At 44.7% G+C, this 12398-nt stretch overlaps 1 protein-coding gene across 1 annotated transcript in view; it reads left to right on the forward strand.

Moving 5' to 3' along the window:
- The window catches only part of HOXB9 (homeobox B9), a 44821-nt gene that overhangs the window by 1119 nt on the left and 31304 nt on the right, over positions 1-12398 (forward strand). The gene's annotated exons all lie outside the window — the stretch shown is intronic.

Consider the following 12398-nt stretch of genomic DNA (forward strand, 5'->3'; position numbering starts at 1 on the left):
CTGCTGGCTCCCGAAGTTCTATTTAAAGCCCCCGAGGTTACTGAGTTCTGCTGGTGAATTGCGGGCCCCGGGGTCGATTTCATCTGGGCTAATTCTGCTATACAGCAGGTCGCCAAGGGCCCACCTTGCCCAGCGGGATTATCTAATTTGCTACCTTGCCCAGCTATCTCGTTTTCAAAACTCCATTGAAATGAATGGGAACAGTGCAAAAACAACAACAACCACCACCACCATTAAGGCGTTTGTGCTTCTTTGGAATTTTTTTTTAAAAAAGGACTTTGTGCTTCTTTTGCGCGCCTTGGAAATCTGTACCTCCTTGAGTTTAAAAAATTACCTTCCATTTTTCCTTGCTGTTCTAAAAAGTCTCTCCTGCTTTGCACCTCGACGCAAGGGGAAGGCATGGCGCGTAGTCTTTCCCTGCGAGCGGAGAAGGGAAGGCGATTATTATTCTTAGGAAAGCCCGTTGTGGCTAAATATAAACAGAGGGTGGGGGTGGGGAGGGGATAAGGTGCCGGAGGGGAGAATCGGGTCAAACCGTGAGGGAAGCGACCGCGGGAAAGGCATTGATCCTACCCCAAGCTCAAGTGAAGGAACGACCTTCCGGTTGAGTTGAAGAGCCATGGCCCAAGTGTAGGGGGGACGTCGGATCGCGCCGGTTCAAAATCAAAGAGAGCTCCTAACTGGTGCGCGGCGCTCTGGTGGGAAATGCCGCCGTCTTCTTCTCCCCCGGCGCCCCTAAATGGAATTTTCGTACAGTTGTAGGACCAATAAGAAAGCGCAAATTGGAATTCAGGCTGGGATGTCCAAGTGTATCCCTGGGAGGAAGGGGGGAGTGTGGAAAGTAGCCATAGCGGTCTTGTCTCATTAGGATTATTATTTTACCTACCAGATCTTAATTGCACTGTGCTACATAAGGCAAACAAACTAGACCTATGCTCTCCAGATAATGCCATCTCCTGATAAATAAGAGTTGATAACGCTGGTTTATGTATCCCTTGTGCTTTATTTTTGATGGCGTCCCTTTATCCCACATTGTCCTCTTTAACCCTGATTTCCAAGCACGGTCGTGCCCGTTGCTTTTTTACAAACCGATTTATTTTTTTTTTAGTTTCCGGGCAGAATTAAACTATCCGGCATCATCCCGGGTTAGAGAAACGCTTTGGGCACCATCCCGAAAAAGCTAAACACTTCCAGCATCCCAGTGGTTTCCACGGGAGGGGTTTGAACATTCTCTCCCACCCCCCCCCCCCCGGAATCAGCCAGCCTTGACGAGGATGAAACATGGAGACCCAGGCCGAAGGGAGACTCGGAGAGATGGAGGGAAGGGGCTTGTCTGTCTCTACCTTCTTTCTCTGAACGGGGAGTTCTCCTGTCCACCCAAGGAACAGAAGAGGTGCAAGGAATCCTTGCACGGCTCTTATTGAGGCAAGCAAGAAAGTGTCAGGTTGTCTACACTTACTTGGGAGTCAGTCCTTTCGACCTCGGTGGGATTTTCGGCTCGATCTAAGTCGTCTCGGGGCTGCAAATTTCTGGCCTGCTTCGCTCTAGACAGCCAGAAGGCTGCCGGAAAGAGAACACAGAACCGAGAGGGTGATTTCTGGGGCAACCAGTCGAAGCAGACCCACGTTCCGAGAGTCTTGATTCGGAGTCCACTTCCTGTTCATGGATTCAGTTCCTCATTCCGGGTTGGACCTAAACCAATATATCCTGGAGATTTTTAAGGGTGGTGTGGTGGTGCTTACAAGAGACTGGGGGGGGGGATCTACATTAACAATAAATCAGCAAAAATGGAGCAGTCAAAGTTAAGCAAAGTGCAATTAATTTCGGCGGGAATTATGCCAGCCCTGTTCCAGCTCCCCTCCTGAAGTCCCATCGGATTTATAATGCTGCGCTTTGGCTGGATCGCGCCCACGCCTTGCTGAAAACCGAGAGAAACGCTGTCTGCGATGGCAGCATGCGCGTTGCGAACCGTATTAAGGCGAGGTTAGGCGACTCACGAACAATGCAACCCTAGCCAGAGTTACACCCTTCTGAACCCATTGAAGTTAACGGGCTTAGAAAGGCGTCACTCTGTTTAGGACTGCACTCTCAGAAACCTTTGATCTTGACTGCTCCCGCGAGTCCCTCTCCCACCCCCGCCCCCTTTTTGCCCTCGCAGGAGAGAAACACAGAAGTTAGTTATTCATTACCGTTCGCCTGGCGCAAGCTGGTTTCCAGTCTCGAGGAGTCGTAATGTGTAACCCAAACCTCCCGTCTTAAAGCATTTCTTTTTAAGACCTTTCTCCTCCGGGCATCTCCGCCTACGACCCCCTTTTGAAAAACTCACCGGTTATTACCCCAAATGTTTAACAAACCCGAAATAACCTTGAAACGCTCCGAGGTTCTGCTCTGTTGGATAAAAACAAAAAACCCCACCTTTTTGCAAACAGAAGTCCTCTTGCGACCTAAACAGACTGGAAATAAGTTCTTCCGTTATGGCTCCTCGAAGCGATCTGTGACTCAACCATCCTTTGAAATAAATGAGAGCGAGGGAAAGGGGGGGGGAGAGAATCCAATTTAGGGAAGTTTAAAATGCGCCCGTGCAGATGGAGACCTCATTGAGTCCGTCCGACGAGTCTTTCGAAAACGGTTTTGGGGGGCAATTTATGGCACTGGAGATGCACTTCAGGAAGTGCTCCTGCTTATTCCCTACCTGCTGTTAAATGGCGTTTCTTTTTTTAAAGATAAGGGCTTTGCCCTTAACCATTTTGCGGAGCAAACACAACAACAACCCAACAGACAACAAACAAATAACCCTTCCCTTGCTAATTAAAGAAAGGCTTAATTGCTCGAATCAGTAACTCCGAACCAGATGCGGAAACTAATTCAGCAGGGTGGCAAGAAAGAAAGAAAGAAAGAAAGAAAGAAAGAAAGAAAGAAAGAAAGAAAGAAAGAAAGAAAGAAAGAAAGAAAGAAAGAAAGAAAGAAAGAACTTTGGTTGATATAGCCGTGCGGGTAGCCGTGTTGGTCTGAGGACGCAGAACGAAGTTTAAGTCCAGAGGCATCTCTCAGACCAACAAGCTTTTACCTTTCCAGGTAATGCTTTAAGCACGTTCACGTTTCCTAAAAGATGAAAACCTCATATTTCCCACGTCAGATCACACAAATTCTCTCTTTCCTCTCCCCCTTTCCTTTTCCTCTCCCCAGTCAAAATAATTTCAGTGGAAACTCTTTCAGGTAATAAGTGTGTTTAACAATAGTGCTATATCCCGCGTTTACGCGAAAGCCACCCGCTGTGCTGTATAGGGCAATCCTAGGCATGACATACTAACTTCTGTCTGTTGTGGCAGGGCAGGGGTTAAAAATATGCCATGTGACCTGGTGGAGACAGGAGACTGGGTTTGGTCTGCCAGAGAACCATTTTCACAGCGCACGACTATATAGAACAATTCCAGTCTGCATCCATTCATTTCAGTCCTCTGCCTTGGACTGCAGAATTAGTAGCGTGAACTGAAGGTTCCAGCCGGCTTACAGGTCTGGTTATGAAAGGACCCATTCAGTATTTTTTTCTTTTCAGATTTGCCTTACAAGGAGTGACCCGCTTGTTACTAATGTCTTGAGTTGACCAACAAGTGAAAGCAATAAATACTTTGACGGGGGAAGCAATCGTTCTTCTCCGTTGGTTTTCTACAGTGTTTAATTTTGGATCATGTGGCGTCCTACCGCACAATCTCGGGCCGAGTCACCCCCCCCTCCCCTTTCCCCAGAGGCTGCAAAGAACTCCAGATGGGAGAGCCGAAGTTGAGAAAGTAAAAATAATCAGTCCCTAAATAATTTAACACTCGGTACCCCAGTCACTCGGAAGAACCACCTTGTTAATCAGACCCCCACAAATTCGCCCTTTCCCGCTTGTTCCCTTTTCAGGCAAAACAATATTTTATTAATATTTCGGTTACATTATACAACGTTGCGCATTCAGCCTTTTAATACCCGTAAAGTTTTCCCATTTCGTCGACAAGAAACACTCCTCTCTTCCTTCCTGAATCACGTTTTAACCAAAGCCGACTCGGGACACAGACAAATACCAGTGCTGTAAGTTTTTTTGAAAATCGTTTTTAAAACGCAGACCTGTGCTTGACCAGACAGCGCCGCCTAGAGGTCATTCGAAGCGTTAACTCCAGGCTGCTTTTGCACGCAATCTGAACGAACAATTGGAAGGAGGGCTACAGGTCAGCCTCCTGAATTAACATCTCCGCTATCGTTACGACTCTCGCGTCAATATGACAAGCAGGCGGCGATTATAACCCAATTGACTTTCCAGAGGCTTCCGCGCTTGCGAAATGACTCCTGTTTCCAGCCTTTAAATACAACAAAAGAGAAGGAAATTGAACGGGAGGTGGTGGGCGACGCTAAGGAAACCTTCCTTCATTTTTATGAAGCTGGTTGCCGTGGGCGTTACGGTTTTAATCTCCCCTTTATAGACTTTATTTTCTTCTCAACTAAGAAGTTAACGAATATGACCCCCTAATTTTTGTTAATGTCCTGCAATGGGTTGCTTATGTGTATAGTTTTTTAAAAACAGCATTAAGTCAGCTATAATTGCCCTGCTGACATATTTTGCCGAACAGAACTCATGCAGTAATTTTATTCTTCTTTTAACAACAGAAGTGCCACCTCCATGCCGCACGTCTAATTCTTTAAGAAGAAGGTGGAGGAATAAACTTGAATCTCTTAAAGAAGGAGACAGCAGAATAACCCCAGCGGCTATTTTCTTGATAAATAGTAGCAGCCTTTATGCCATCTGCTATAATAGTATTAGCAAGAAAACAAAAAGCCTAGAACCTATTACATTGCAAAATGAAGAAACTCTTTTTTAATTTGCAAAGAAAGAAAGGGAAAGTCACAAGGACATCTGCAAGGTTTTTTTTGTTGTTCAGTCGCACAGTCGAGTCCGACTCTTCGCGACCCCATGGACCAGCTCCCGCCAGGCCCTCCTGTCTTCCGCCGTCCTCTGAAGCTGGCTCAATTTCATGTTTGTTGCATCAATTACACTGTCTAACCATCTCATCCTTTGCCGTCCCCGTCTTCTTTGACCTTCAATCTTTCCCAGCATCAGGGTCTTCTCCAGTGAGTGCTCCCTTCTCATTTGGTGGCTAAAGTATTTGAACTTCAGTTTCATTATCTGGCCTTCCAGGGAACAGTCAGGGTTGATTTCTTTTAGGATTGACTGATTGGATCTTCAAAAGAATCTATTCTTCGGCGCTCGGCCTTCCTTATAGTCCAACTCTCGCAGCCATACATGACTACTGGGAATACCATTGCTTTGACCATGCGGACTTTTGTTGGCAGGGTGATGTCTCTACTTTTTATCATGCTGTTTAGGTTCGCCATCGCTTTCCTCCCAAGGAGCAGGCGTCTTTTAATTTCATGGCTGCAGTCACAGTCTGCGGTGATCTGGGATCCCAGGAACGTGAAGTCTGTCACTACTTCCACGACTTCCCCTTCTATTTGCCAAGGAGTGATGGGGCCGGATGCCATGATCTTAGTTTTTTTGATGTTGAGCTTCAAGCCCACTTTTGCGCTCTCCTCTTTTACTCTGAGCAAGAGGCTCTTTAGATCCTTTTCACTTTCAGCCATTAGAGTGGTATCATCTGCATATCTGAGGTTGTTGATCTTTTCCCCAGCAATCTTAATTCCCGCTTGTGATTCATCCAGGCCAGCATTTCGCATGATGTACTCTGCATATATATTAAATAAGCAAGGTGACAGTATACATCCTTGTCGTACTCCTTTTCCTATGCTGAACCAATCAGTTGTTCCGTATCCGGTTCTAACTGTCGCTTCTTGGCCCTTATACAGGTTTCTCAAGAGACATGTGAGGTGGTCTGGTACTCCCATCTCTTTAAGGACCTGCCATAGTTTGTTGTGATCCACACAGTCAAAGGCTTTAGCATAGTCAATGAAGCAGAAGTAGATATTTTTCTGGTACTCTCTTGCTTTCTCCATAATCCAGCGAATGTTGGCAATATGATCTCTCGTTCCTCTACCTCTTCGAAACCCAGCTTGTACTTCTGGTAGTTCTCTATCCACGTACTGTTGAAGCCTAGCTTGTAGGATCTTGAGCATGACCTTGCTAGCGTGTGATATGAGTGCAATTGTGCGATAGTTTGAACATTCCTTGGCATTGCCCTTCTTTGGGATTGGAATGTATACTGATCTTTTCCAATCCTGTGGCCACTGTTGCGTTTTCCAAATTTGCTGGCAAATGGAGTGCAGAACTTTAACAGCATCATCTTCTAAGACTTTGAATAGTTCAGCTGGAATACCATCACCTCCACTAGCTTTGTTGTTAGTAATGCTTTCTAAGGCCCATTTAACTTCACATTCCAGGATGTCTGGCTCGAGGTCAGTGATTATACCGTCGTGGTTGTCAAGGACATCGAGGTCTTTCTTGTATAGTTCTTCTGTGTATTCTTGCCATCTTTTCCTAATCTCTTCTGCTTCTGTTAGGTCCCTACCGTTTTTGTCCTTTATCATGGCCAGCTTTGCATGGAACGCTCCCTTGATTTCTCCAATTTTCTTGAAGAGATCTCTAGTCCTTCCCATTCTATTGTTTTCTTCTATTACTTTGCACTGTTCATTCAGGAAGGCCTCCTTATCTCTCCTTGCTGTTCTCTGGAAATCTGCGTTCAGTTGGGTAAATCTTTCCTTTTCGCCTTTGCCTTTCGCTTTCCTTCTTTCCTCTGCTATTTGTAAAGCCTCATCAGAAAGCCACTTTGCTTTCTTGCATTTCTTTTTCTTTGGTATGGTGGTGATTGCTGCCTCCTGTACGATGTCACGAACCTCTGTCCATAGTTCTTCAGGCACTCTATCTATCAAATCCAGACCCTTGAATCTATTCTTCACCTCTACTGTATATTCATCAGGGATGCGATCTAGGTCAAACCTGAATGGCCTCGTGGTTTTCCCAATTTTCTTCCGTTTAAGTCTGAATTTTGCAATGAGTAGCTCATGATCTGAACCACAGTCAGCTCCAGGTCTTGTTTTTAATGACTGGATAGAGCTTCTCCATCTTTGACTGCAAATTATATAGTCAATCTGATTTCGGTGTTGCCCATCTGGTGATGTCCATGTGTAGAGTCGCCTCTTAGGCATCCATTTTAAGGATTTGATTTGCAGTTTGGTAGCTGTCTGCAGGGCAGGTGTGAGATCCTAAACCCTCATCTACAAATGAGGACTATTTTAAAAACAAGAAGTTTTTAGTCTGCGTAGGGACCTCAGTAAGGTTGTTGAGGTTTCTTGGTGTGAGCTGTAGTAAAAAGTTAGAGCATTTTGCATCTTGCTGTATTGCATCTGTTCAAAGATGGTGTTTGTGTTCTAAAAGGGCAGGTATAAGATTTCTACTGTATAAGCTTTAGGTATGAGCTTTCTACTGAATTCCATCAATGTGGTCCACTGATTGTGGCCAAAGGGCGATGAAACTATGGTCATAAAGATGAGGACCACTTACTTCTTGAAACTTATATCTTAGTTCACTGTGTATATCCTGTATTTGGTCCAGTGGCACCTTTAAGACCAACAAAGTTTAATTCTGATCATAAGTTCTTGTGTACATGCACACTTCTTCAGATACATAGAGTCACACATGGAGTTCCTACGAGGGTTTCTATCAGACATTGAGTGGCTTGGGTTAAGCAAGGCATTGTGTACCCTCCAACAGTGCTTGGGACACTCTAGAGTAAAACTCCCTTGTGAACTGAAAGCCAGGTTGTGACTCCAGTTGAAGCAATGGTCCCATTGAGACTTGAGCAAGAGACAGAGACAGAGAGACAGTGCATTCAAGCAGCTGACCTTGGACACAAGCGACAGGGAACTTCTCCTGCACAAGCCAAGCGTTCGCTGTTGGAATCCTTCAGAGTTTTAGGTAGGCAAGTAAAAATAGTTTTGTTTTGATGTTACACTACCTTCTTAACAATATGCTAGGTTTCCATGGTTCTATTATCATGGTTTCTTATTCAAGTTACCGTCTTGTGTGTTTATATTTTCGATGGATTTGTTCAAAGTGGGATTCCCCACTAGTGGACATCGTGATGGCAGTGAGCACAGATGGCTTTGAAAGGGGATTAGACAGCTTTATGGAGAAGAGGTACGTCAGAGGCTACTGCCATTGTGACTCCAGTGCTAGGAGACAACATCAGGGGAAGGCCTTGGCCTCTGTGCCTGTTTACTGGCCCTCCAGGGCAACTGGTTGACCACAGTGTGAAAGAGAGTACTGAACTTTATAGACCGCCATTCTGAACTAACCTGGCACCTCCTATGTCTTTAAGTATTTTTAATGGGTTGGATTCAGCCAGATTTTTTGCTCAATATCACCCAGCACCCCTCCTTATAAACACCTCAGTCCCACATGGCTGTTGTCCATACGGGTCCCACAGTCCCCAATATAGCCTTCTTGTTGGTTGGTCCATCTTCATGAGGGGAAAAAAGGAGGTTTGATCCCACCCAGTATTTTGGATTGTACACCATTCTGTGTATAAACAATAGCTGTCAAGTACTGAATGCCGTGAGAAAGAAAACATCAAAGGGCATCAAATACCCATGTTATGAAAGATCAGATCCTGGAATCAAAGTATGAAACATTATTTAATGTTGGCTGTTGTCCTTGAATGCTGGGTATTTATAACAACAGCACTTTGGGCATTTGACTAAGTAGATTCTGGTTCATGAAAGCTTTTGCCACCATGAAATCGTAAGGTTTTAAAGCACTCCAAACCTCTTTATTGTTTTGACTGCAGCAGACCAACAGCATTTAGATTGCAATGGATTTAAAGGGTGTAACTCTGCTTAGGATTTAACCATGATGTGGCTGTCCCTCTGAAAGTGAATATTTAGCGGCCTTGAATGTCAAAATAACTTTTTAGAAGAATTTAAGGGAGGGGGGGCAAATTAATTTCACCTCTCATAACTCCACAGGAAAAATCTCATACATAAAGACATTTTGAAAACAATCATTAGTGGAAAGTGTCAGGAAGTCACAGTGGACTTGGCGACCCTGTAGGGCAGTGGTGGCGAACATATGGCACAGGTGCTAGAGGTGGCACTCAAAGCCCTCTCTGTGGGCTCGCGTGCCATTACCCCAGCCAGGCCCAGACCATCATTAAAGTGTCGAATTCTCTGCCAAATAATTTTAAGTAAATGAAAGCATTTGGGATTGCTTTCCTTACTTTGTTTGGATCATCTTAAGTTAATGTAGAAATAAAGTTTCTAAAGCAAAACCTCAGTATTCAGGTTAAATTACCGTGTTGGCACTTTGCGATAAATAAGCGGGTTTTGGGTCGCAGTTTGGGCACTCAGTCTCTAAAAGGTTCACCATCACTGCAGTAGGGTTTTCAAGGGAAGAGATGAAGAGAGGGGGGTTGCCAGTACCTGCCCCTGCACAGAAACCTTGGAGTTCCGTAATGGTCTCCCTTCCGAATACTAACCAGGGCTGACCCTGCTTAGCTTGAAATCCAGGTAGCCTGGGCCAACCAGGTCAGGGGGGCTCTGGGAATATACTGCTGGTTTTGTTAACTCTTCCTCTGTGATGACAGAGCCACAGGATTCTATTTCTACATACAGTACTTCACTGGAATAAAATATAATGTTCGCAACATCTTATTACTATCGGTACTTTACAGTGGCATTGGAGGGGGGAGATCGATATGGGCTCCAGCCCTGGTCACAAACTGGTCAGAGGAACAAAATGGACACCACATCTAATTCAAAGTTACTATATTAATAGCAATAATTATTTCATACCACAGTACGAAATAATTAAGTTGTGTTCTCAGGAATGAGGTACAAAAGGCCAGCCATTGGCTTGTTCCGAGGCTCAGTGTGGGCAGCATGCCAGGCGCAGTGGCACCACTGCAGCTTTGCATTAGCCCTGGCGAAAATCAAGCCATTGAATATTGCTAGTGGAGTCATTTTAGAGTCATATTAGACAACAGCTGTCAGCATTATCTTTTTGCCTGGCGGCTTCTGGGTGGACTTTGGGTGCAATCCTATGCAGAGTTACTCCAATCAATGGGCTTCAGCTGGAGCAACTTTGCACAGAATCACTCCAACATTGAGGAATCTTAGCAGCATTTTGACTATAGGCATTCTTAACTTGCTGATTCTCTGGGGCAGGTAAAGGGTTAGAGCTAACCAGCTTTTCTGTTGCTGAGAAAGGGAAACAGATGTTCTCATTAACCACCCCAAACGTCTGTGCTGAGAATGGTGGGGCCTGCATGTAAAAACACAACACGTGAGATGGGAGCTGTAGTATAAAGGGGAATTGGGTGAGATTAAGTGAAAAAGCTGCTTGGATCCAATGCAGTATTTGGAATCTTCTAGGCTACTTAGTTGGTTTGTTAAGCTGATTTTTTTTTTGCAGATATGATGTGTGTAGAGGCCAAGTTCTTACATTTTACAACACCTTAATCCAAGAAAAGAAACAGTAGGGTTTCCCCAGTTTTTACTAGTACAGGATTACGGATTACAGAATTCTTCTTGGAGTCCTGACAACTGAAGTGGTCCTTACAAATGTTCTCAAAAACACATGTGAAAAATATAGAGTCACTAATTAGTTTCTTGTACCATCTGCCAGCAAGGCTAATAAATGAGCACATAGTGTCCTACAAACCTTGTTCCTTGGTTGCCAAATAATTTAAAAGCAGAATTTAAACGAGTAATGATGTCTGTCTTGCAACCTTGTTATTCTTACTTCATTGAAAAAAGTGTGACTGTAACTCCCTCAAAGAACCCCTCTGAGCTCTGACCTTGATAGCCCAGGGAAGCCCAATCTCAGAAGCTAAGCAGGGCCGACCCTGACAGGTACTTGGAAGGGTGACCTCCAAGGAATACCAGGGCCGGGGCACAGAGGCAGGTAATATCAAGCCACTTCACTGAAACGTCCTAGCCCCACTACGGGTTGCCAGAAGTCACCATGACTTCCAGGCTCACAAGCGTGCACGCACACCACACACACACACACAACTCACATTTTTAAATATAAAAAACCCCTCTGAAAAGATAACAAAACCAAAAAAAAGATAACAAAAAATAAAGTTACCAGCTGTGTGGACAGCTATGATCATGGATACACGAATACTCACAGTACAGATGATGACATGAAGCGGCCTTATGCTAAGTCAGGCCATTGATCTGTCAAGGTTAGTATTGTCTACTCTGACAGGCAGCAGCACTTTATTGCCTCCATGAAACATCTTTCACATCACCTACTCCCTGATGCCTTTTTAAATTGGAGATGCCAGGGATTAAACCCGCAACCTTCTGCATGTAAAATGGATGCTCTGCCACTGAGCCACAGTCGTTCCCTCCCTCCCATGGTACTATACAGTAGTATATTTACCACTGGCAATAATTGGAGGCACAGATTCATCAAAAGAATGCATGCAGAATGAAACTGTGGTGCCCTTTCCCTCGGCATCGGTGTAACGGGAGCACCCTCCAATGTTCCACAGCCACAGGAGGTAGAGCTTCTGGTTATAGTGATCATATTTCCTGACCCTGGCTACGCACCCAAGTGGAACCACATACAAGCAACCAAAGTAGGTGTTCTGTTGCCTTCAATAATACCATCACCTTGGTACATCTCACATACATAAGCAAATACCTCCTGTGTAATTTGAGTACCACTCTTGTTTATTTACTTATTTGAGTACTTCTGGGCTGTTGCTGATGCAGAAAAGCTGGATTGTCTCTCGTTTCTAAGATCTTGCACTTGAACCATGTAAGTATGTGTTTTGTTTTGGTTTTTTGCCATGAAGTTGCAGGCGACCTATCATGACCACAATACGTTTTCAAAGCAAGAAATGTTCAGAAGTGGGTTGCTGTTGCCTTCTGCTGCGTCTCCCATCCAAGTACTAACCAGGGCCAACCCGACTTAACTTCTGAGATCTGATGAAATCGAGCTAGACTGGCCTATCCAGGTCAGGGCATGTATATTTACTTCATTTATGCCCCACCCTTCTCCCCAGTGAGGACCCAAAGTGGTTTACATCATTCTCCTCTCCTCTATTTTATTCTCACAACAATCCTGTGAGGTAGGATAACTTGAGCATGTGTGACTGGTCCAAGATCACCTAGCAAGCTTCCATGGCAGAGTGGGGATTTGGATCTGGTTCTCCCAGATCCTAGTCTGACATTCTAACCACTATACCACATGGACTCTCAGTGACCCTGAGTGAGAAGAATCCTGGCTTCAGTTGTGCTTTTCAGGAAGACAGTTTTATGTATAATATTTTTGGTTGCAAAGTGGTAGCCAAACAAAACCGAAGTTCAGTGGCTCCTTAAAGACTAGTACCATTTATTTCAATATGTGCTATCATGAGTTGCAGCTCACATTTTCAGATATGATACCAGCCTACCTACTC

Source organism: Gekko japonicus, unplaced genomic scaffold (assembly GCF_001447785.1).
Source record: "Gekko japonicus isolate JY-2015 unplaced genomic scaffold, Gekko_japonicus_V1.1 scaffold798, whole genome shotgun sequence".
NCBI classification, from domain to species: domain Eukaryota; kingdom Metazoa; phylum Chordata; class Lepidosauria; order Squamata; family Gekkonidae; genus Gekko; species Gekko japonicus.